The following is a 23,460-nucleotide window of genomic DNA, read 5'->3' as shown; positions in this document are numbered from 1 at the left end:
GATGATCATGTAGAAGACAATGAAGTAAAGAAGCATTGTTGGTGTGATGCATTGCTGTGATGATGTGCAGCAGGAAACATGTTGTCTCAATTCTAGTTGCTGGTTTTTTTGGTTGTTTTTTTAGATCTCTCTCTCTCTCTCTCTCTCTCTCTCTTTCTCTCTCTCTCTCTCTGAGGTGAAACTGTGCTCAAGTCCCATTTCACATGTAAATTCAAATTTTTTTGGTGTAAGACACTTGACATTATGTCTATGTCTATGTTACTCATGCTGATAAAATCAGATTGTCAAACAATTATTTTCTATTTTCATTACATGGTAATGGTGGTGACAACAGATTCATCATCAACACATTTAAAGCAATTTTCTTGATTTTAGACAGAGGTTGACAAAAGAAACACTTGCTGCCATTTCCTACCAGCTAACCAGGTGATCAAGTTAATATTAGTGTCATAAAAAGGTTGAAAAGGCCGTCTTCTGTTTTATGTTTCAAACTGAATTCTCCCGATCCTCTCCAGCTGACGATCATGTAGAAGACAATGAAGTAAAGAAGCACTGTTGGTGTGATGCAGGGTACAGCCAGTTAGTTCTCAGATTGCAGGTACGATAAAGAAAAATTCAATTTCATTCTAACATCACCTGTTTGGCTGCTTAGCCTAGCTGTTACCTACCTGTTAGCATTTTCAAATTGTATGTTTTCACTTTTAACGTGGGTGAATTTGTGAACGTAACCTGTAACTCCACAAATTGATGTAGTTGGACCAGTTAAAGATGATGAAAGATCATCTGTCAAATATGATTCAATCAACCAGCGATTCATACAGTGAAATGATGAAGAGTCAAAGTTCCCACAGCAGCCTGTATGATTGGCTGTATATCTCCTACAGGACTGGTAGGGAAAGTTGTTTGGCTTGTTTCTCTCTTCTCCTGTGTATTATGCTCAGACACAGTCCATGTAAATGCACAAAAAGTTGAATCATCAGCAATATGTCCAATGATGTACTTTCTGCAGCAGGTCATAACCAATGAATGTGTTATTGTCAGCTAATGTCTTCTTTCTTTCTATCTCTATTCTCACTTCCCCTTTTGGATCTTTCCACAGTTTCTGTCTCATCCTGAGTTACATCAAATCCTGCTTAGGTGTTTCAGCTGTAGGAATCTCTAAACAGTCTAGGTGTAGTGGTGCTGAATCTGCAACAGTTAGCCCCCCCTCCCAAACAAAAGGCTGACAGAGGAGTGAATCACTTCTGAGGCATAATTCAACCTTTGTGCAGATATGGCACCAGAGAGCTAGCTTAGTAACACAAACCTCCCTGAGGTGCAGTACTGTTGCCTAACATGTGAGTACAACCTCCAGTGAAGACGATGACTCCACACTCTCAGTCAACTCACTGGAGACCCAGCGGGTGACAGAAATACACAGTATGTTAATGCACACACTCATCTGTGTAAATACAACACAGTTTTCTATTATTTTTCACAGTTCGATCCCCACAGCGCTGACGTCTCTCCCTCTCAGTGTCACATATTTAAATGAAACATGTCTGTCAGTGAGGCATCAGCGGCTGCTGCATGATTTAAACTCATTAAGACAGTGAACATTGGGTGCGTTTGATTTGCCTCAGATTGTCATGGACACTTCCTTGGGTGTGTAGTCGGCGCTGAGCCTGCCTCTGCGGCTGCAGCTGCTGCGTCAGTGAGCAGTACTGTACAGGAGCTGAGCCTCAAGCAGGAGGGCTGAAAGGATTTGGCAACTCATCTCCATGTCATGCCAGTGAAAGCCTGTCTCCAATTAGATTTGCAGAAGCAGAGCGACATATTGGCCCACCGCTCAACAAGCCCTGGCGGGAGAGGACTAGAGCATGGAGAGAGGGAGCATGAGAGGACCAGGGAGGGAGAGAGAGAGAGAAAGACAGAGAGAGAGAGAGAGTCAGACAAAGAAGGGAGAGAGAGAGGGGGGCTGTTAAGGCTGAGAGAGATAAAGAGGAGCCTCGCTTGAGAAAACAGGCAAACCCTTAGAACTCACAGAGACAGGGGTTCACACACACACACACACACACACACACACACACACACACACACACTCACACACACACATACAGTATGTACACATCGTCCCCTCTAACACTCAGCTTTTTCCACTTCATCACACTCGTCTTCCTCCACCTTTCATCTTCCTCCCTCTGTCTATCTCTCCTCCTCACAGTCTGAGTGCTGCTGCTGTCAGTCCTCAGTTTGAGCCCAACACGCTTCATCATCATATTTCTAATCAAACACACAAACTGTGTTAATTAATCTCATATTCAGCTGTTTAATTATCAATGACCCTGTTTCCCGTCTCTTTCTCAGCTTCATTCATTTGTTCTGATTAAAACACTCTTTGCTATTTTAGTCAAGGAAATGACTTTAGAAGTGTTGACATGATTCACTCCACAGTGGCCAGTTGAGCGATGACGATGATGATCATGATGAAGGCACTGCTTTCTATACAGGATGATCTACTGGATGCAAGGCTGATTTTGAGGACATGAAATATTGTGAACAATTATAAAGATGGAATAAAAAGAAAATATTTTCTTTTGGATCGTTCTTAGATATTTGTGATAAAAGTGTGATTCCACTGATTAAGTGTTAGCAACTGATTATATATTATCTCTACAGGCCAGGGTGATTGATATTTGCTAATGTTTTGGTGTGGTGTTTAAATTAAAAGATTAATTTAACCCAGCAATAAAACTTTTATCACAATTGAGGTTGATGTTCTTTTGTGTTTCATTCGTGTGGCTAGAATAACTCTGATACATTAGGGGCAAGATAAAATTCAGCCAGTCCCATCTTCAATGAAGGCAGGAGTTTGGACTCATTTTGGGTTTTATTATCTCCCTGGGATACAGCAGCTCGACATGAATCATTCAGTATGCAAGGTTTGCAAAACGAAGGTAAAGTATTTTGGAAACACTGCAAATGCCTGTGCACACATCGCACGTCACCATCCAGAGTCAAAAGGAGTGACGGCGGAACAACAGCCACCTCCAGCAGCCAGCCAACGTACACTACACCAATTTGTCCACAAACTCCCAGCCAACTCTGAACGGGCCAAAAAAATAACTAAATCCATCGCCTGTTTTATCTCGAAGGACCTGCGTCCCTACAGCATAGTCGAGAACACAGGTTTAACGCAGTTTAGCATGAATAAATGTTGCCTTTTGTCTTAAGTTTGCCTTTGTGTGATTACATCATTGGAATCAGTTTATTTAAAAATCACAGTATCTTATACAAACTGTATTGTTTTGATGCCATAATTTGCATTTACAGACTATGCATTGTATCAATTTTTGAATCGAGAATCGTTTGAATCGAGAATCGTTTGAATCGAGAATCGGTTGAATCGAGAATCGATTTTGAATCGAATCGTGACCCTAAGAATCGGAATCGAATCGAATTGTGAGGCATCCACATCTCTACAAGATAGAGATACACTTATATGTGAGAGAGGAGGTTAAATCTGTGAGTAATTAATTTCGTCAGAATCTTGTTTCAGTAATAAGTTAACATTTTCAGTGGAGGTGATGGAAAATGACCTCAGCACCCAATCAAGCAATGTTGTGACCACAGAAAAGTCTTTGTAACAGTGCACATTTACTTTAAAACCCTTTGGACACATTTACAGAAGAACCAGAAGCTACTTCACTGCAAACTCGTGTGAATAAACAGCACAGTGGTCGAATCCAAGCCCCCAGGACACAACCTGCACTTCTCTGTAGGATTTAACAGGAACTACCCAACACAGCAACTTCTATGACTATGACTGACCTAACACACACACACACACACATACAAACACACACACTACACTTGTACTTCCATCTTTGTGAGGACACTCATTGACATAATGCATTCCCTAGCCCCTTACCCTAACCTTAACCATCACAACTGAGTGCCTAACCCTAACTCTGACCCTAACCTTAACCTAAACCTAATTCTAACCAAAACTCTAAAACCAAGTCTTAACCCTCAAAATGTGATTTGAAGGTGTCTCAAAAAGTGAGGACCGGCCAAAATGTCTTCACTTTCCCCAAAATGTCCTCTGTTATTAAATACTTTTTTTGGTCCTTACTATGTAGCAAGTACAAGTACACACACACACACACACAGCAGGAATCACTGTGTACAGCTCCAGCAGAGTTCACAGTGTCTGTGCTGAATCTAAATGTCAACATTATTTATTTGGGAGGACATCTCAAGGAAAACATCTCAAGGAAAACATCTCAGGTAACCTGCTCATGACCTCTGACCAGAAGCTTTGGATGATTTGGAGCCAGAGGACATGAAGTAAGTGTCTGAACAATGTGAATATGTGTTGCTTTGCTGTGTAGCGTTTGTAGGTGGTGATATGAGTTCTGTGAAGGACTTCACACTGGATCAGTTGGGTTTTGGAGGTACGTGTCATAGAACAGATGTTATTACATGTTTGGTCAATTGAAATTTGATGGATTATTTATGTCTGTGGTCCGTTTGCCTATGAGGACTGATAATGTTCTGTTCTGGATCCCAGGACTTTGTTTATTTGAGAAGGTTGGACTGTGTCTGAGGTTTGAGTGATTGCAACTTTAAATACATCAGAGGGCTGCAACAGTTAAAATCTTTGAGGTGGATGTTTTGCTTTCTGATTTCTCTAAACTGAATATACTGGAAAGAACAGTGATCTGGTATCTTTCTGGATGTGGTTGAAGGCCATGAGCAGACCACCACTGAGCAGCAGTCCCAGACCAGTTACCCCTGTGCCAGTCCAGGCTAAAAACGCAGTGGGTTTCTTATTGATTAAAAAAATGGGATTGTTCCAGAGGGGTCTGAGAAGATGGGGAGAGGTTGTGATGGAGAATTTGTTGTTTTTGTAGCAGATTTTTGTGGACTTATCTTTAAATGGGAGAGGTGTAAAGTTAAGTTTTAATAAATCATTTAAACTTGAAGAAATTGGGTAGAGTGAGTTACCCTGGTCTGGACCATAAAAAGATTTCATGAATTATGGAGGGTTTTGTGTTATATTAGCAGATGGGTCTATTATTGAAGTGACGATGGATTCCTCTGTTTGTTGCTTCAGTTGATTTGCTAAAATTGACCTTTTTTATTTCCAAATGCACTTTCCAAGTGCTGGTGTCGGAGTTGGGGAGTTTGTCCTCAGTTTTCTTGTTCAGTATATTGTCAAAATCATGTTTGGTTTTTAGGACGTCTGGCATTATTGAATCGATAGAAGAGTGTGAGGCCAGAAGGTTCAATCTCTCTTTTTAATTTTCCTCTTTTTTGTCCTGTTTCCCATATGTGCAGTCTGATATTCCAGGAGTGTCACAGATCTGGATGAAGGATGCTCATCCTTTTGTTTCTGAGTAATGAGTTGTTGAAGCACCATGTGGGGGGAGGTTTTAGTGTTCTGCTGAGAGACTAATGCTTATGAAAGGTAGAGTTTTCTCTTCCTCGCCACACCTGGTGAGTAAAGCTCACAAATCAAATCATGCAAATGATGTCTTACTGTAGCTGCTTATAGAAGGCTCAACACATCAGCTCCCTGCAGAAAGCTGCTGCTGTAGCATATTTCTGCTTAACAATGTTGTCTGCCATCATCTTATTAGCATATTTGTTTTATATTTGTCTTATCTCTCTTACCAGAAATATTTAAATTCAATATGACGTTTCATTAAATATACTAAGAGTATAACTGTTGTCTAGAGGATGAACCCCTTTTATCTCACATGTTGTCACCATTATACTGCCACGTGGTAAACGCTGCAGCCCATCATTAGGTGTTTTCTAATTCACAGCAGTTTTTAGACGTTAAGTCACAGTGTCTGTTACTGACAACCTGACAGCTGCAGCTAAGCCACACGTTTATATTCTGTCGATCAGTCAACTTTATCCTGATTTATCAAGTAGATGTGACACTTTGCTCGATCACTAGCTGAGGAAATGAACAGAGTGCCACGTGGCTTGTCCTTGGCTAAGTAAGGGGTGTTAGCCTGCTGCCATTCACTCGTCACTCAGGGAATAAAAGTTCCCTGTGCTGAACTGTAGTCGAAGGTTTTACTCCTGTACTGCACTTTACTTTATTCAGACAGCTGCATAGTGGACAAGACATATAACACCTATGGCGGGTTTCAGTCCCACACTCACTGGAGCCCACTCCACTAAACAAAATCATTCAGTATGCCAAGGCATTCAAGAATTTTAATGACTCCTGATTAACACAGGGTTTCTTTTTTTTCAGTGCGATCTTTGTCTCTTACTGTAATCCAGATGTGATGAAGCCACAGTCAACACTCAACCATCAGGACCCATTAAAGCACTAGAGGGTTTCTATTATCTTCTCTAAAAGACGCCATCATGTCTTCAATTCTGCTCCACCAGCTACTGAAATGTAATCATCAACTGAATGTCTAATTAGAACAAATCGCTTTGTCTCACAAACACATACACACACCCACAGACATGCATTGCCCAGCAGACCCCCACCCACCCACACTCCAGACACACACACAGACACACACACACACACATTAAGACTCCTGAAAGTAGACGAAACCAGTGTTGCCTCAAGCTCTCTCCACCAGTGTGTGCACCACGAGGAAGATAAAATTAATTGTCTGATTCAATCTCCCACTGTTACATCTGACACTCCGACAGCACTCACATCATGTCAGTCAAGCCCAAAGCCTTGTCCTAACACAGAGTGGCAGAGACGATGACGGAGAATAACAGATGAAATCAAGTCTGCAGAGCAACTGGTAACAGATGTAAAATAGCAATGACAAGTAATGAAAAGAGCTGCACAACAAAAAAATCCTCGCATAAAAAAGTCGCACGAAAGGAAACTTGGCAGAAACAGCGGCCCTGTGAGACGATGAAGGGAGGAGGGGAACAGGGAGTGAGTCAATTCAGCATCACCTTTGGCCCTACTATTTAATGGAAAGCGACTTCATGAGGAGTTGATTAAGCTCATTAGCACGGTGGAGAACACGAGTAATTAATCACTGACACATGGGAGCTCTGCATGCTGATTGGTCCAGATCCCACCGATCCAAACAAGCCAGAGACCCAATTAGATTTGACCCTGGCTGCCACATGACCTGGCTAACCAACTGGTGTGCTAACATCTGTGTGTGTCTGAGAGAGACAGAGGACAAGGGGGAAACAGAGGAACATCCTAGATTCAGACATTCTTATTGAATATTGATAAAAATTAATTTCACTTTCACATGAATCATTTCAGTAGACAGATTATACGTTTTGTGTTTTTCACTCTTACAGACTTTTTCTGAGGGTAGCAGCAGCAGCAGCGGCTCATGTAAGTTGACAGTCCTTATCAACAAAAAATTAAATCCTACATTTCCCACTATGCAACAAGTACTGTTGTTTTATTTGACTGTCCATAAAAGCCCACATCTTTCAAACCTCTCAGCCCTTGAGAAAACTGAAGATGTGACATCTGTGAAGCCTCACTCTTTAATAAGGTATCCCTGGGTAGAAGCGGGCCCCGGGGTCATGTCTCCTCATTAAGTGGTTTGCAGATACACATGGTGGAACAGGGCCACTGTTAATGCATCACCTGCACCTTTGCTTTTCCTGCAATGACAAGTCAGAGTGTCTGCATGAGACACATATTCTCTGCTCTACTGTCGCTGCACCAGCCCATTGTAGGTGACCCAGCTCCAAACTACTAGTGTGAACAGCTTAGATGACCAGTACTTGAGCTAGGCTACACGCACACACACGCACACACACGCACACACACACACACACACACACACACACACACACACACACAGAGGCTCTGACAGCTGCATACAGTTCTGAGTTGGTAAAACATGTTCATTCATTCATTCATTTATTCATCAATCTCTTTCACAGTCTTTTTGCCTCTTTCTGATACTTTAGGCATGTCTGCAGAGAAAACCTGGTGACATAAACAAACACACTCTTTGTTTGTTTGTTTGTTTGTTTGTTTGTTTGTCTGCACAACACTGATTTGCACTTCACTTGGTGGATGGCTGGGACTTAGTAAGAACCCATTAAATTTTGGGGCAGTCTGGTTTATGTTGGGAGAGCTTTTCAAGTTGGAATACTGAATTTCTTATAATAAACCTTATAATAATTCAGGGTACATGTGGGAGCACACTCACTGCACCTCAGCCTACTGTCAGTGTTACAGCGTATTCTGTGACCCTTCATATTCTGTAATTTATTAATTTACAGCACTTTATTTAGCTGATTTTGTTGAATGATCAAGCAAAATTAATATTATTTCCACTTTTTACTTTAGGTTCTACAGCTTCTGCAGCTGCAGCAATTTTATTTACTCCGCTGTTGGGCTATCTTAGTTGAAACCCACTTCTTGAAGGTTTTTCACATCAAAAGCCTACCAGGAAAGGGAGGGAGGCTTTTAATGTCAGACATTTATACAATAATTGGCTTCTACTAAAAAGGAAAATCTCAGAGGTACAGCGGGGTAAGAATGACCTGATCAGGTAAAAATGGATGAATTAGTGAATTTGTTTAACAACACCATCATATAAAAAAACTGGTAGATTTCTTGCTAAAATATGATGAAATGTACTCAGAAAAACAAGAAGTTATGAATAACAGTCTGTCTATTAAAAGCCCATAAGGCTAGAAGTATCTATGCAGAGGTAAATAAATGCCCCTGATAGAATCTATTAATTAGCAGTTTATGTATAAATAATTGTACTGTAACCAAAAAAAGAAAAATGATGCATCAGTTAAAGGACTAATCATGAACTTGGGGCACATGCTCTGCACTGCAGCACATTACAAATGCACTGCATGTTCCTTAGCTGATTTACAGCTGTAAGAGCTTTATGTGAGCCTTTAACTGTGTCACAACGCATGTTTGCCCTCTTACTTCGCTCTGACTCTCCCTCCCTCTCTCTTCCATCTATCTTCCCTACATCCATACCTCCTGCCTTTTCAATTCTGCTTTCCTCTCTAACAAGCACACAGGGTGAGAAGTGCAGGCTGAAGTCAAGTGCAGTGTGCAATGAGAGACATGCAGTTCAAAACCTTGTCATGACGCACTTCTCTTCAGCATGTCGTTTCCCTTTCTGTATCTCCTCACCCCCTCCTCTTTTCTTGAAGCACTACTCGTCATCCCTCCTCGACTCTGAGACATTCATCTGCACCTGGAGAATGAGGCTGATTTTCTCTACATTCCTCATTTGCACACTCAGCTCAATAACTCCATTCTCCTTTGTCTCTATCTCGGGTTCTCTCAATCTGTTGCACTTGTTCTCCCTTCTTTAGGGAAACTATCTGCATACGTGTATCTGCATCTCTTTTCCCTTTATCACATATACTGTTGAATGAGATACGCTGGATAAGTGCGGCAGAAAAGTTACAGATACCAGAGGCACAAGAGAGAGCAAAAATCAATCATTTCTCTCCTTTCCCTTTCATCAGCTATCTCCCTCTCTGTCTTTGTAACCCTCCCTTCCTCCTTCAATCTTCCCGCTCTTCTGTTTGCAGCATCCTCCGCGTCATCATTATCTTTTGAATGTCACTCAACATTTCCTTCCTGTTTCAATATGTTGCCTTTGATTAAAAACCAAGTCCCCTCACCCTCCAAAAAAGATGCCCTCCCTCTCCCAGAATTTCTTGGAGAGCACAGATGTCAACCTGTCATTCCTCCATTTCCTTGATTTGTGCTGCACTTCTCCTTCACCAGCACTTTTTGACTGACAGCAGCTGGCCTGTCAAAGACGGGGAAGTCAGGGAGGAAGAAGACTAGGGAGCAAAAAGTGAAGGAGAGACACACGGAGCAGGGAGGAGTGAAGGACGGAGAAAGACATTTCTAATTCAAAGAGACATGCAGTGTTTCCGTGGCAACTCGGTTTCCATAGAAACGGCCTTGCTAAAGATGCCATTAGTGTGAAAAAATATCTACTTACACTCTACTGCACTGTATGCACACAAATATAGGAACATTCTTACGCATCAAGTCTGCATATGTGAGAGAAGACACATGAGCGCATTCCTGAACACTGTTTTATCCACTGACACACCTAAGGTCAGGTGTAATGGCTCAATTACAGGTCACTTATGTTGGAAGCTCAATTATAGGTTTGGCCCTTTGGGGAAAAGAAGTAACAAATTGTCTTGCTAATATATATTGGCTGCACTGTAGCTTCAGCCCTTTAGTGAGTTTTGTTGTGACTTCACTCTTCAAATTACTTCCATCAGATTAGGCTGCAGGGCCAAATTTTCCATATATGGTCTCATTGACCGTGACAGTCTGCAGGCTGGGACCACCCACTCATTGACACACACCCACACACACACATATATATATATATAACTAACACAAGTTAACCCACTCTGACAGCAGTGGACTGTATATGAAGTCCTACTTGCTGTATGTACTGGGGTGGGGTGGGGTGGGAATGGGGTGGGGTGGAGGGGTTGGGGGTCATGCCTATAATGAACTGCATGTGCGAGTGATGTGCAGATGTCCCCTCTAACATCTCTGCTGTTGTGGTGGATGGCTGATGATTCAACTTAATGAGGTCTCATCACAGACACACACTGAGTTATGTCACTGCTTCATAAGAACAAAACGTCCCTGAACATCACCACCACACCCTCCCCTGAGGCATCATAACATACTACACATGTAGGGCTGTAGCAAGTGACTTTTTCACTACAGGTTAAAATAAAATATGAAATAAAAATGAAAACTGTCTGTCAGGTTTTCTTACAGTCCAAGCTGATGTCTTTAGATGTCTTGTCTTGTCCAACCAATAATACAAAACCCAAAGATATTCACTTTACTACCACGTAAAACAAGGACAAGCATCCAATGCAGAACAAAAGCTGGAACTATTTTCTGTCATTTTTGCTAAAACAATTATTCAGGTATCAAAATAGCTGCCAGTCAGTCTTCTGTTTATTGATTAATGGGATAACCCTTGCAGCTCTAATAATGTATAGATAATATTAGAGAAGCCTGTGAGCCACACGTCACTGGCAGCTTGTTTCATGTCCACCTGAAGCTGAAAAAGGTGACACAGTAGAGCTAAAATTTCAGTTTTCACTGAAACATTGCCAGAACTTTATAAAATGTTAGCTACATACATTTATTAAATTTTAATTTTAAATTTTAACTTGACCATTGTGTCTGATTGGTAGCCTGAAGTTTTCTGACATTATGTTCACATTGGCCAATTTCTGTTTGAGAGACAAACTTATTTTGTGTTATTTTCTCCAACCATCCTGCTGACATGGTTTTCCAATGTCATGGACCCTGGCAGGGTAGAGGTGACACAAACAGTTTAAGTTTCTACAATAATCAAAGAAATTAGAGCTTTGACAAACAATTATTTCTATTACTGCCAATTATTTTCTTAATGAGTTGATTATTGTTGAGTCTTTAAACTGCAAAAAAACAAAACAAAACAAAAAAAAACACTGTGATGTCTTCTGTTTGCTTGTTTTGTCTGAGCAAACATATTTAACCTTTTAAAACAGGTTTGGCCTGAACCTTGACAAACTATACATCGTTTGAAAGCTCAAACTTTCCTGTTACTATCAGTGCAAAGCATTTTATAATCCCCACATCACTGCAACAGCTGTTGACACAGAATGGGTTCAGATTGTGGCTATACCTCAAAGTGTTTTCTACACAATGGTAACACTACAGGCTTCATATTCCCCTTTTTACACCAAAAAATTAGGCAGAAAAAAAAAAACAAAAACTACATGTCTACCAGGGTTGTGCATTTCTACCTTTGGTTCTGTATCTCTTACAATCAGTCTGAATTTTTTTGGTTGTAAAATGTAAAGAGTCGTCGGTGATTGAAAGGGTTAAAGAACAATAACCTTTTTATTTTGGGTACGTTATTTTTGGGTTTATGCACAAAGGTAGGAGAGAGAGGTTATTTATTATTTGTCATATATAACAAAAGCAGAAAATCCTTGTGAGAAGCTGAAACTAAGGAATGTTTGGCATTTTTGCTTGAAAAATGACTGAAGCGATTAATTGATATCAAAATAGTTGCCAATTAATTTTGTGTTGATTGACTTATTGATTAATGGAGTAGTTGTTGCAGCTCTGGCAATTTCAGAGTTGTTCTTTCTGTAGGTCCACTTTAACCAACTGCTGAGAAGTGTCAATCCCATCAACACAACTGCTCCAACACAACCACCAATCAGACATACGAGAATCCCTGACCCACCTGATGCTGGGGGGTGTTCAGAGGTCTGAAACAAGGCTGGAGGAAAATTCCGTGTACTGGTCTGAACATCTGTCTCCCCCAGGTTTAGGAGAACTGGTTTCTATGTAAGGTTGGCTTTTTAAATGCCTGTTCACCCTCTGAAAAGCTGTAAATTTGAGAGACGTGAAACCTCAGAGTCTTCAACTATAGCAGTGACACAGCGTCTGTGGTCAACATATTTAAAATCTAATCTCCCTGTGATGCTCATCACCCACTGGGCCATTCAGAAATGCAGCAGACATGAGCTGCCTCCTTTTGAATTTCCCAACCAACTGCACAGATCTGCTTCCTACTGACCTGATGTAGTGGAGACCTGGCTTTGTTAAGCTTCTGCATAACTCTGCACTGTGTGTAGGAGCAGAGGATTTATCACCTGCTGTATAAAAGCTAACGTAATGGCATAATGCATTATTTTCAGGTATTGTGTTGACTCAGTCATTGGTGGAGGATGAATCAAATTCATTTTATTCCCACTTTACTCTTGCACTTCCTCTCAGCTTGTCCAAAATACACAAAAATGTTGAATGACATTTCATTTTGCTGAAGTTATACACAACACAGCGGCTTTGAAGGGTGAGAACGTGAGCTGTGAGCCGGTGTTTGTCAGAGAGCGTTGGCTTACTTTGAAAGAAAAGGGAAACAGAGGGAGATTAGAAGGAAGAGCTGAGAGAGAGGAAGATGTGGTATAATGATAGAGAAGAAGAGAGGGAAACAGACAGAGCAGTGAAATTAGAGACAGACAGCCAGAAAGAGTAAAAGAGAGGCACCCTATCTAAAGCCGGCACTACTCACCACTGTGTGGAGAATAAACAGGACTGTGTGTCTTAGCGCTCTGCAGGGGCTAACAGCTGCAGTGTCACATCACCTTTTGCCTCCGCCCCAGTATAATGAGCCTCAGCCTGTGCACACCCCTACAACAAGCTAACCTGACTCCTCACAGCTACAACTCTCTAAAGGTGGTGTTTGATGAAACTGAAAACAAAAATCTGATTTCCTCTTCATAAGGTTCAGATGTGTTCATATAAAACTTTGTATGGATGTAGCTCTGCAGTAGCTGACACTTGCTGTACGTCAGGCTCTCTGAGCACTTGCAATTCAAATCTCTTGTACTAAATATAGAAAGAAGCCCCCATGGTTGAGAGCCACTGCTATTTAGCACATGGGGTATTATGTGGCAAAGTCATTTTATAACTCCATCATTGTCACAGTTTGGATCTCAGAGAGTTTACAGACTCAGTTCTCTGCAAAGCGACGGTTTGACGGCAATGTCCAGACGATGGAGAGAAGTTACCTGAAACACGCTGCACTCACTCTGAGAGGAATTAAACAAAGCAAGGCTTCAAATGTACTCTCATGTTTGACGGATGTAGTTGTAGGCCACAGCAGGAGGCCTCAGTGCTGCCTAGTGTGAGTGTTCAGAACCAGGCCAAAGCTTATTAGAGAAGAGAGTGAGTGGACGAGTGCCAGTGAGGGTGCCACTCACTGGGGGTCACTCTTACCATAGATGAAGACCACTGAGTCCCATGTGTTAGTCTCTGCTGTTGGACAGACCGTCCCCACATGTTCACAGACACACATTCAGACACAACGTATATTTCCATTTAAATAAATTTTTGCAAATTTATACTATTTTGGCAAAATAGTATAAATTTCGGTGATTGTTTCCATCATCTCTACTTTTATGCAAATATGTTCAAGATGTATCAGAACTACAGTTTTCAGTTGGAGCTCAGGTGGTGGAGCAGGTTGGACTCCATCTGTCCACATATCCAAGTCCCCCTGAGTAACACTGGACCCAAAACTGCTCCTGAAAAAATTGAGCTTTGAACAAAACTGTCTGCAAAATGAATTTGACATAGCTGAACATTTCATCCAAGATGTGTTTCTTTTAATGAATGAATGTTTCTTTTCTAATCCACATGTATCCTGTGGTCATTCAGCCTCTGCAGTGACAGAGAGGTAGGAAGTACCACTCTCAGTGTCTTTATATACTCATATTCTGGTGAAGTGGAGACATTTCAGAGCCCAGTCTACACCTACTGTAGTTAAACACAGAAAAAAACAAAGGGGCTAGAACTTTAAAAAAAACAACCTGTAGCTCCTTTTTTACATGGGCCACGAAAGAAACATGCTGAAACACCCCCTGTAGACAGGGTGTAACCCTGAGTGGCTGTCGGACTCTAATGCTTTTTCTATACAAAGCAGAAGCAGGTACTGCAACATCAAGGGGTATGAAAAACATGCAAATTTTTCCAAATCATACAAAAAGTAAAAACAGTTTTTTGTCCTTCTTTTCTGGTGTTTTACTCTATTGTTTTTATGATGGGCTGTGCTTATCTTTAAACAGATTATGGGATTTTAGTGATATAAGAACAAAACTTCAGTCCTGCAACAAAATGTTTCTTTTCCTCCTCTGTTGCTCCTCTTTCTCTCTCTCCTTATCTCAGTTCCAACAAATTGAGGCTCGCTGATGAATGTAAATGACTGCACTCCACTGCTCCACGCAATTAAACCAAACTCAACCTTCTCTGACTGTTTGGGATTAAATACCCACAAGTTGGCTGGCTCGCTCTGTATTTAAGAGCCCTTCCTCAGCCTGATGCAAAACCATGAAAACCACTATATTATGTGACAATTTGTTTCTCCACCAGCTCTTATCTTTTATCTTTTATCTCTCACTGGAACTTTTTGAGGCAAGAGAAGAGCACTGCCCAGAGGATGGGAGCTGTGAAAATTCAAATTCAAATAGTGTGCTATGGAGGAGAAAATTATAGCAGAGAGTACTGTTGCAGATACTGGTACAATATGTGTCCTGTACTACACATATGGACTATGGGTATCAGTCAAGCCTAAGACTCTCTTTATTGTACTGCTGTTATAATGTTGTGCACAACCAGTAGATTTCATGGCATAACTGAGACATCTGTCAGCATTAATATGTTCAGTCCCAGTAGCAACCACTCCACTAATTTTAAACCAACACTGAGAGCTGCTGTGACTGGCACATAAACAGAATACTACACAACACAACAGGTCATCACTCAGTCTGATCAATATTTGTTTTCCAAAGGTCGGAGGAACAAGTTTATCATTCAGTGATCACAGCACTCTTTAGTTTAGTCCTCTGAATTAAACTAAATATTTTTGTCATCGGCTTCAAAAACAACACATCTGAGTGTTTCCTGACCTGATGGCAGGAACTGACCATTTGAAAAATCTGCTTTGGTTAAAGCTGCTATAAACAATATTTTGTTTGTGTCAAAATTACTGTGTATAGAATTAAAGGGGTCACTTGAAGTCACAAAACAGAATTATCTCAGATCTCATAAACCCACTGAACACATCCTGCCCACAGACGGACAAACTCAGCAGCTAGTCGGTGAACACAGTGGAGCATTTAGAGCTAAAGAGCCAGATTGAATATATTTCCGTGAATATTGTACTTACACTGGTCAGGTGGGTAGACACACACCTCCAAATGATGCTAATGTTGCACCATGTTTTGTGGTTCGATATACAGTCCAGTGGCACAGTGTGTGTAAGCTAATATCACACAAAGAATTATAATCTTTTGTGTCTTAATTTAACACAACCATTCACAGTGCTGGTGGGAAAAGTGAGTGAACCCTTGGATTTAATAAATGGTTGAACCTCCTTTGACAGCAATAACTTCAAACAAGTTCCTGCAGTAGCTGCTGATCAGACCGGCATAATGTTCAGGAGAAACGTTGCACCAGTATTCCTTATAGTTAGCTCGCCGTAGAACTGCCTCAGCTCAGCCAGGCTCTACGGATGTCTTGTGTGAGCAGCTCTCTTCAGCTCAGTCCACAGATTCTCTTGGATTAAGGTCTGGGTTCTGACTAGGCCACTCCAAAGGGTGGATTTTCTTTGTTTGAAGTCATTCTGTAGTAGATTTACTTCAAAGTTTAAGGTAATTTTCCTGCTGCATCACCCAGCTCCTACTGAGCTTCAGCTGGCAGCCGTCCTTTAAGATACCTTGATAAACCTGGGAATTAATTTTCCCCTTGATGATGTCAAGCATCCAGGCTGCAGCCCCAAATCATGATGCTCCGTCCACCGTACTTCACCTTTGGAACGATATTTTCATGTTGGTTTACACCAGACAGTACTGCATGTTCCTGCCAAACAATTCAACCATAGTTTCATCATGGAGACCATGCTCCCCACAACCATGCACCATAATCTGCATATGGTGGACTCATGAACAGAGATGTTAATGAGCTCCAATGATTCCTTGAAGCCTTTTGCTGACACTCTGGGTTTCGTTTCTACCTCACTGATAATTCTGCATTGTGCCTTTGAAGTCATCGTAGTTGGACGCCTAATTCTTCTGGGGAGAAGAAGAAGTAGGTTTAAAAATACTAACTAGAAGTTGGTTTAAAAAATACTACTTCATTAAGGGAATGATTGTGGTCATCTGATTTACTTTTTTTTTTTTTTTTTTTCTGGCTCCAGAACAGCATCTACAACAAAGTCACAGTACAAATAGTAGTATAAATCTGTTCAATATAATTTGTCTCAAACAGATCAACAGGTGAGGAATCTGAAATACATTAGCTGGCTACTGTCAGAAGTTGTCAAAAAAGGCTTATCTGGTTTCATTTGAATCATATGCCATATTGTCATATCTTTACCTTACTTAATAAAATTAGCTGATAATTAGGCCTCATATGCTAGAATTTTAAAAGGCCAGATAGTTAATGCTCAGCAGAGAGAAGCCAAGTGAGGCTCCCAGAGTCTCTGAAACCTGTTGTAACCAAGTGCAATGCAGAGAAGTCTCCTGTGATCTCCAAAATTACTCATCCTGTCCACGCAGAGCGCAGCCGCTGATAAAACGAACTCATTATGCAGAGAGAAAGACACAGAGGGAGAGAGAGAAGAGAAGGAAGGAGGTGCTGAGGAAAGGATTTGCAGCCCATTTGAAGGGCACAATTAAAATTAAGAAATTTATCAGGAAAAAATTAGAGACCAGTAAAAGCTAATTGTGAGTGTTAACTGTGTTCATGGGACAGTGACGGCTGGACCGCAGTCTCTGATGTGATCTGAAAGAACGATCCAATAAAAAGGGGGGTGGGGGGTGGACTTGGCCTCAATCCTTCTTGAACCTAGTGGGTCGATCCAGACCAACAGGTCAGTCCAGACTGACATCTCTGAGGGTTCCCCAGAGGATTTTGGTGAGCTTCTGATGAGGTTGAAATTTTCATTTTTTAAGAGAAAAGTCTCAACAACTCTCTGCCATGAAATCTGTGAACATGTTCGAGGTCCCCAGAGGACAAACACTAACGACTCTGATGATCACCTGAGCTTTTTTCTAACGCATTAAGTTGATAAACAACGAAATGCCCAAACGTATTTTCTGTTGAAAATTAGTAGTATTTAAATCTAATTTCTGAGACAAAGGATCAGAAATTGAGCCTTTACAGTCATCTTTCTAAATAAAATTACTAAGCACATCCCAAGAAAACAAAGTTGGACGTTTTCACAGTTTTCAGTGTCTTCCATTCACTGACAGAGGAGCAGCTTCAGGCTTTGTCGTTTCATGACATCCCAGATTAGCGGGAGCTCCTTTGATTTTCACTTTGAGAGACGGACGATCACGTCCTCATACAGTGCCTACATTTGGCTGTGGAAAACCACAGGAATGAGACACATACCTGACTTCAGGGCAGAGTTTCTCCATACCACAGGCTCCAATCTGTTGGACTTTGAAAGGGTTAAATCTATAGCAAAGCCAGGAAAATAGGAACATCAATCAAATGCAGACTGCCACAGTATCTCACAAAGGCAGAGTATGAGAGAGAGAGAGAGAGAGAGACAGAGAGAGAGAGAGAGAGTGTTTAAAACTCTAATAGGGTGGATTAGTTTTACAGGGAGAGGATGGCTAAAGTAATCGTCACTGAAGCACATCTGTTGTTTGAGAGTAGAAATCAGGTCAGTCAGCCACTGTGCCTACCTACAGAGTAATCATGATCTCAAATCTCAAAAAGTGGTCTTGTCATAAATGAAATGTCACTGTAAATCTATGTCACTGAGCTGAGGGAGGGGCCACTGGTTCAAACTTGGTCAGACTTCTCTTTGCTCTTGTAAACAAGCTATAAGGTTGCTGTCAAAGTGTATCAGCATCAATTGTGGAAGCTACATGTGACATATGGAGCATTTTTGTTGCAGTGATAATGCACAAGTGGAGTAGACACTCCCGCTGTGCAATTTGTGACTGATTGAAGAGATCTCCTGCACAAATTGACGTTTCACATTACTGATGTCCTGCCTTAACGTTCTGCACATTTTCCTGAAAACTAATCCTGTCTGAAAAGGACATAAGAATGAGAGTGACAGAAAACTAAAGAATAATTTCTCATAATAGCTGCATAAGGTATAATATGCAGTGTGCAGTTTATTATTGTAGTTTGTTCTTTAATTCTCTTGTCTTTTGGGATTGGTCCTAATTGCAAAAGGGGGCATTAGAGAAGCAGTCCATTATCCCCTCATGTACAACCACCAGGCATAATGGGATACATGGTGCTTGTAGGGCGAAGGGAGGGGACTCATAAAACCACAAATTGGGAACAAGAACAATAAAATGAGAAGAGCGAGTGCACCCTCGGCTCAAACAATCAAGTGAGCTGCAACAGACAAGGACCGATGTATCACTGTACAGCTACCAGCTGGTCTGGATGATGTCACATAATGAAGCGGCCAAACAGGTCAATTTACTTCCCTGGTCATTTCTGTCTTACAAGAAGTCCTCACACACTTCTGCACAAAAGACGCCTATTTTAAGCTAGAGGGGCTGGATAATTGTAGTAATCAGTCATGGAGTGGTGAATCAGTTCTCACTGGCAGATATGCTACATCTCTATATCAAAAGGAGTTTTTATTTCTTAATGGGTCCGATGTCAGTTTGTTCTTTAATACACAGCATTTTCTCTTTGCGTCAACTGGAGAAATCACACCACAAGAGAGCTGCAGCACAGTGGTCCATTCATCCGTGAGTTTCACTAGTGACCAACCGACACAGCCCCATGAACGGTTTAAAAACTAGTAGGCAGTGTTGAATGGACCAACAGGAAAAATAAATAAATAAATTTAGAAAATCAGCTTTAAAGCAGAGCAGACTGTTTATGAGAAATGGTACAGGACACTCCACACCTCTAGATACCTTGTTTGCAGTGAAAACAACTGCTGTAATCTCCCCACACAACAAGCAAGAGGCTATTATCATTGAATACAAGCAGGCAGTAAGTGTCCACACACATGCACAGATGTACAAGTGCACAGAAGTACATACACACACAGAGCTTAAGTCCCAAACAATAGATCTGGAATACCTCATTAGTCTCCAGAGCCAGGGTTGAGTGTTGGCTGGGGACAACTCTGTCATCCTATTGTGCCAATACCAACACATGGCATGGAGTGAATTAATAGCTAAATGGAAGTGTGCAAATTGTTTGGTGCATAATGGACCTACCTGCATCTGTCACTGATTCATTATAATGGGGAAAATAAAGCCAGGAGTGCCGTGAGGGATCAGGCCAGTGCATTTGGCTGCACCATGTCTACTGAGGCTGTGAAGCATGTGGAATAATGTGGTTTTAAGATGGACACGTCAGTTCATTTTTTTTTTTTTTAATATAATTGATCTCTCTCTCTCTGTTTCTCTCTCTCTCTCTCTCTCTCTCTATCTTCAGGACATTTCTGTCGACCTTTTCTTAAATTCAGAATAGAAAACAGAAAAAAAGTCACTGTAAACTCAAGACATCATTCAATTCAAAACTAAGTGATTCATCAACTCTGTTTTTCTCAAATAAAACTACACTCAATACATCCATCAGTTTCCTTCATGTGTAACTCTTCAGTCCTGTTCTCCTGAGAAAATCAGTTCATTCAAGTGGATTCGTTAACGCAGGGGAAATTAATCCAGATGAATCTTTTGTGCTGACCAATAGGAAGCCATCTTGACAGTGATGACCCGTGAGGGAACAAAGAGCTATAGAGTCAAAAATACATGAGGCTATCATAGCTTATTTGCTGTGTTTCACTATTCACTTTTATTGTCATGAGTATTACAACTCCACAGAAGAGGTATGGTTTGTAGACAGGAGTCAGTGACACAAATAAGTCTTTTGAATAAACACTGTGAAGTTGCAGTTAAAACCTCTGTGATTGACAGTTAACTGGGAGCTTTTACTTCTATACAAATCTTCACTGAGTGAAATTATGTACAATGCTGAGGACAAAATGCAAAAATGTACATTGCAGAGAAGGTAGAAAGCTCTGTGAGTTAAAAGACTCAGCGGAGTTAGCATGTTCATTTGGCAGCTACTTCACCAGCCCTGTGAAAACTCACAGAGCTTCTCTGTTGAGGCATTTCCCAAAGACGTGCAAGAGTTTTGCTGTGCCTGTATAGACCCAGCATGGGGAGGTAACCGCACTAAAATTCAAATGCTTTTGAAATAAGAATTTTTACCACAGTTTAAATCCTGGCTGAGCTGAGTTGCTTGAACAAATAATAAAATGTATGTACATTAAATCGATGTTTTTGGGCCGACAGCCTGGGAACACTTCAGAAGATTTACACTGTACTGCACTAAAAGACAAATCATTGTCTACATGGTCATTTTTGAATTGCTGTGTTAATATTAGTTACCAACAGGACAATGAGGCAGGGATACTATCCACCCTGTTATACAGGACGCTCGGTCGAGACTCCCCCCAGACATGACAATGATAAGATGGAGAAGATAACTTGTAATCTGATAACTAATCATGTCAGGCTGCACTAACTTTTTTATTTCATTGTGTTTCTTCCATCTTTTTGTGTATTGTACAGAGGTGGAACTAACGTTCATTATTGGCATCAATTCATTTCATTTTGAGTCAATGAGTTGTTTGGTCTGAAAAAACAAGAGTTCAGCCTGCAAAGATATTCACTTCACTGGGCATTAAACATCAGTATCTGTGTTTTTATGCGTTTCTTGGTTGAACACTAAAAAATAAAACATTAAAAACCAATAAAAACAGCTAAAGTAGAAAATTCAACGTTACAACAAAAATACAATTCACCTCAACATCATCCTTCTGTCTCACCATATTTCTGATCCTCTTTTCCCCACATTTCCATCTGTTTTTACACTTTAATCTGTTCACCACGCCCCCACCTCCCCATGACTACAGCATTATCCCTTTTCTCCTCTACACTCAGAAACACTAGTTTCTTTTCCTTCTTTCTGCTTTTCTACAGTGTGTAGCAAGAAAGATATAAGCAAGAGGTTGCCATGCCAACAGTTCCCCTGGTTCTGTGTGTGTGTGAGAGAGAGAGAGAGAGTGAACATGTGTAACAGAGGAAGAATGAAGGTTTAAGGAGAGCGAGTCAAGTGAACACACACACACACACACACACACACACACACACACACACACTTGATTCCTCTCTCTCCCCATAGCAGTGCTTCCCTCCTGTCTCTTTTGGTTCACGGCCTCTGTCTCTCTGTCAGCGGTAAAATGTTGTAATTATATGTTCAGTAAAATCCTCTATCTCCTTCACACCCACATAAGTTGTGTTATTTCATAACCTTCAACCTCTGCTCCCTTTCCCATCATCTCTACCTCCATCACACTCCTGAATTTTACATGCAGAAGATCAGACCCTGTAGGGTTCAGCAGTGTCTCTGAACCGGACAGACACTGATGCATTGTCTCGCTGTGGGGACATTTATTTGATTCTTTCTTTATTCAAGTTCAGCGAAAGCCTTGATTCAAATATTCTGTGCAGCAACAAGTAAAGCCAGTAGATCTGATTCACAGACTATAACAGTCTGTCTTAAGGCTCCACAGTTGTGTATATCTCCACCATAATCACTACAATGTATCAGACATAAGCAGTTTTTCTAATCATTCCGTTTAGTTGGCTGATAATGACTTTGCTAAATGTGTTCGATGTCTTCACATCAGATGTAAATAGCATTAATAAGGTCCAAAATCTGATCAGATTAGCTACTCGACAGGAGGAAACTGTGGTGCAAGAATGTGTATTGGTTTTACCATGTATGCCTTCATACAATAATACAGGGCAACAGCAATGAGACAATCCAAGCAGGTTGTTCTACAGTGTTTGAATTATACAAACCAAGGAGTTGATCATTTAGGATTCTCTTCTACAGGTTTTTTTTTTTCCAAATCATTCACCCAAAAAAAACCCAATAATTCCACTGTCCATAAGTGAAGGAATATAGATGCTAACACATATTATGCACTTTACTAATGTTTGCACAGCCAAACATGTAGAAAAAAAATCAGTATTTCATGTACATTTACTTGCTTTTTCCAAAACCTTTAATCACATGGCATCTCCGCTAATTCCATCCACTGATAAAGACCATGACGTGTGGCCTGAAGCTCTAGAAAACTCTGAGAATTTGACCATGAGTTAATTTTTTGCCACTGTCTCCAAGGCCAAGAAAGAACTGCCACACTCAGTTAGAGAGAATATCTAATAACCTGGTCAGCCTGTATCAGTTAAACTAAATAAACCAAATACATATTTCCATTAGAGCCATTAACCAGACCACAAAGGAAACTGCAGGAATTTCTGCTGAAGCTCGGCCTCATCAATAAAAACCCTACAAGCTAATAAAAACCCAAACTCTGAATCATAAGGATCCCATCATTCTTCTGTGAGGGGCTTAAACACAGATAAACCGATTAACACAACATTATCCAAAGACACATTTCAAAGCTTTTGTTCACTTTCTGGATCATAGATTCTCCTCATGCAGCCTGGTCTGCATCCTGATCCCACAGAGATGATTTTGACTTGATGTGTGCAGCACTCTTTTGTTTCACACATTGAGTCCTCTCAGAGTTACGATGGCTCTGTGAGGAGCTCTGATATGACATCAGGCTCACAGAGGAGGTCAATCAACAGCAAAATCAATCAGCAGAGAAACGGTGGTGAGAAGGTGATGCATCTTAAAAAAGTGACGAGGGAAATTCTTACCCTTCTCTATTTCATAATTACCCTAAAAAAAAGCCCCACACTGAATATCCAAAATATTTTTTAAATTATAATAATAATCTATAACCATTTTTTGGATTTTGCACTCTAAAAATAAATATATGATCTCAACTGTTACAGCAATTTTTATCTGTCGATGATTAGATTTAAAGG

The 23,460-nt window shown here is 40.8% G+C and overlaps 1 protein-coding gene across 1 annotated transcript in view; it reads right to left on the bottom strand.

Moving 5' to 3' along the window:
* Positions 1–23,460, bottom strand: part of grin2bb (glutamate receptor, ionotropic, N-methyl D-aspartate 2B, genome duplicate b) — a 95,313-nt gene that overhangs the window by 44,707 nt on the left and 27,146 nt on the right. The gene's annotated exons all lie outside the window — the stretch shown is intronic.

The sequence above is a fragment of the Trachinotus anak genome, unplaced genomic scaffold, assembly GCF_046630095.1.
Source record: "Trachinotus anak isolate AG129_WGS33_773 ecotype Australia unplaced genomic scaffold, CSIRO_AGI_Tana_v1 ptg000049l, whole genome shotgun sequence".
Taxonomy (NCBI): Eukaryota; Metazoa; Chordata; class Actinopteri; order Carangiformes; family Carangidae; genus Trachinotus; species Trachinotus anak.
Note: the sequence above shows the minus strand (reverse complement) of the source record. Positions and strands in the feature narration are given on the sequence as shown.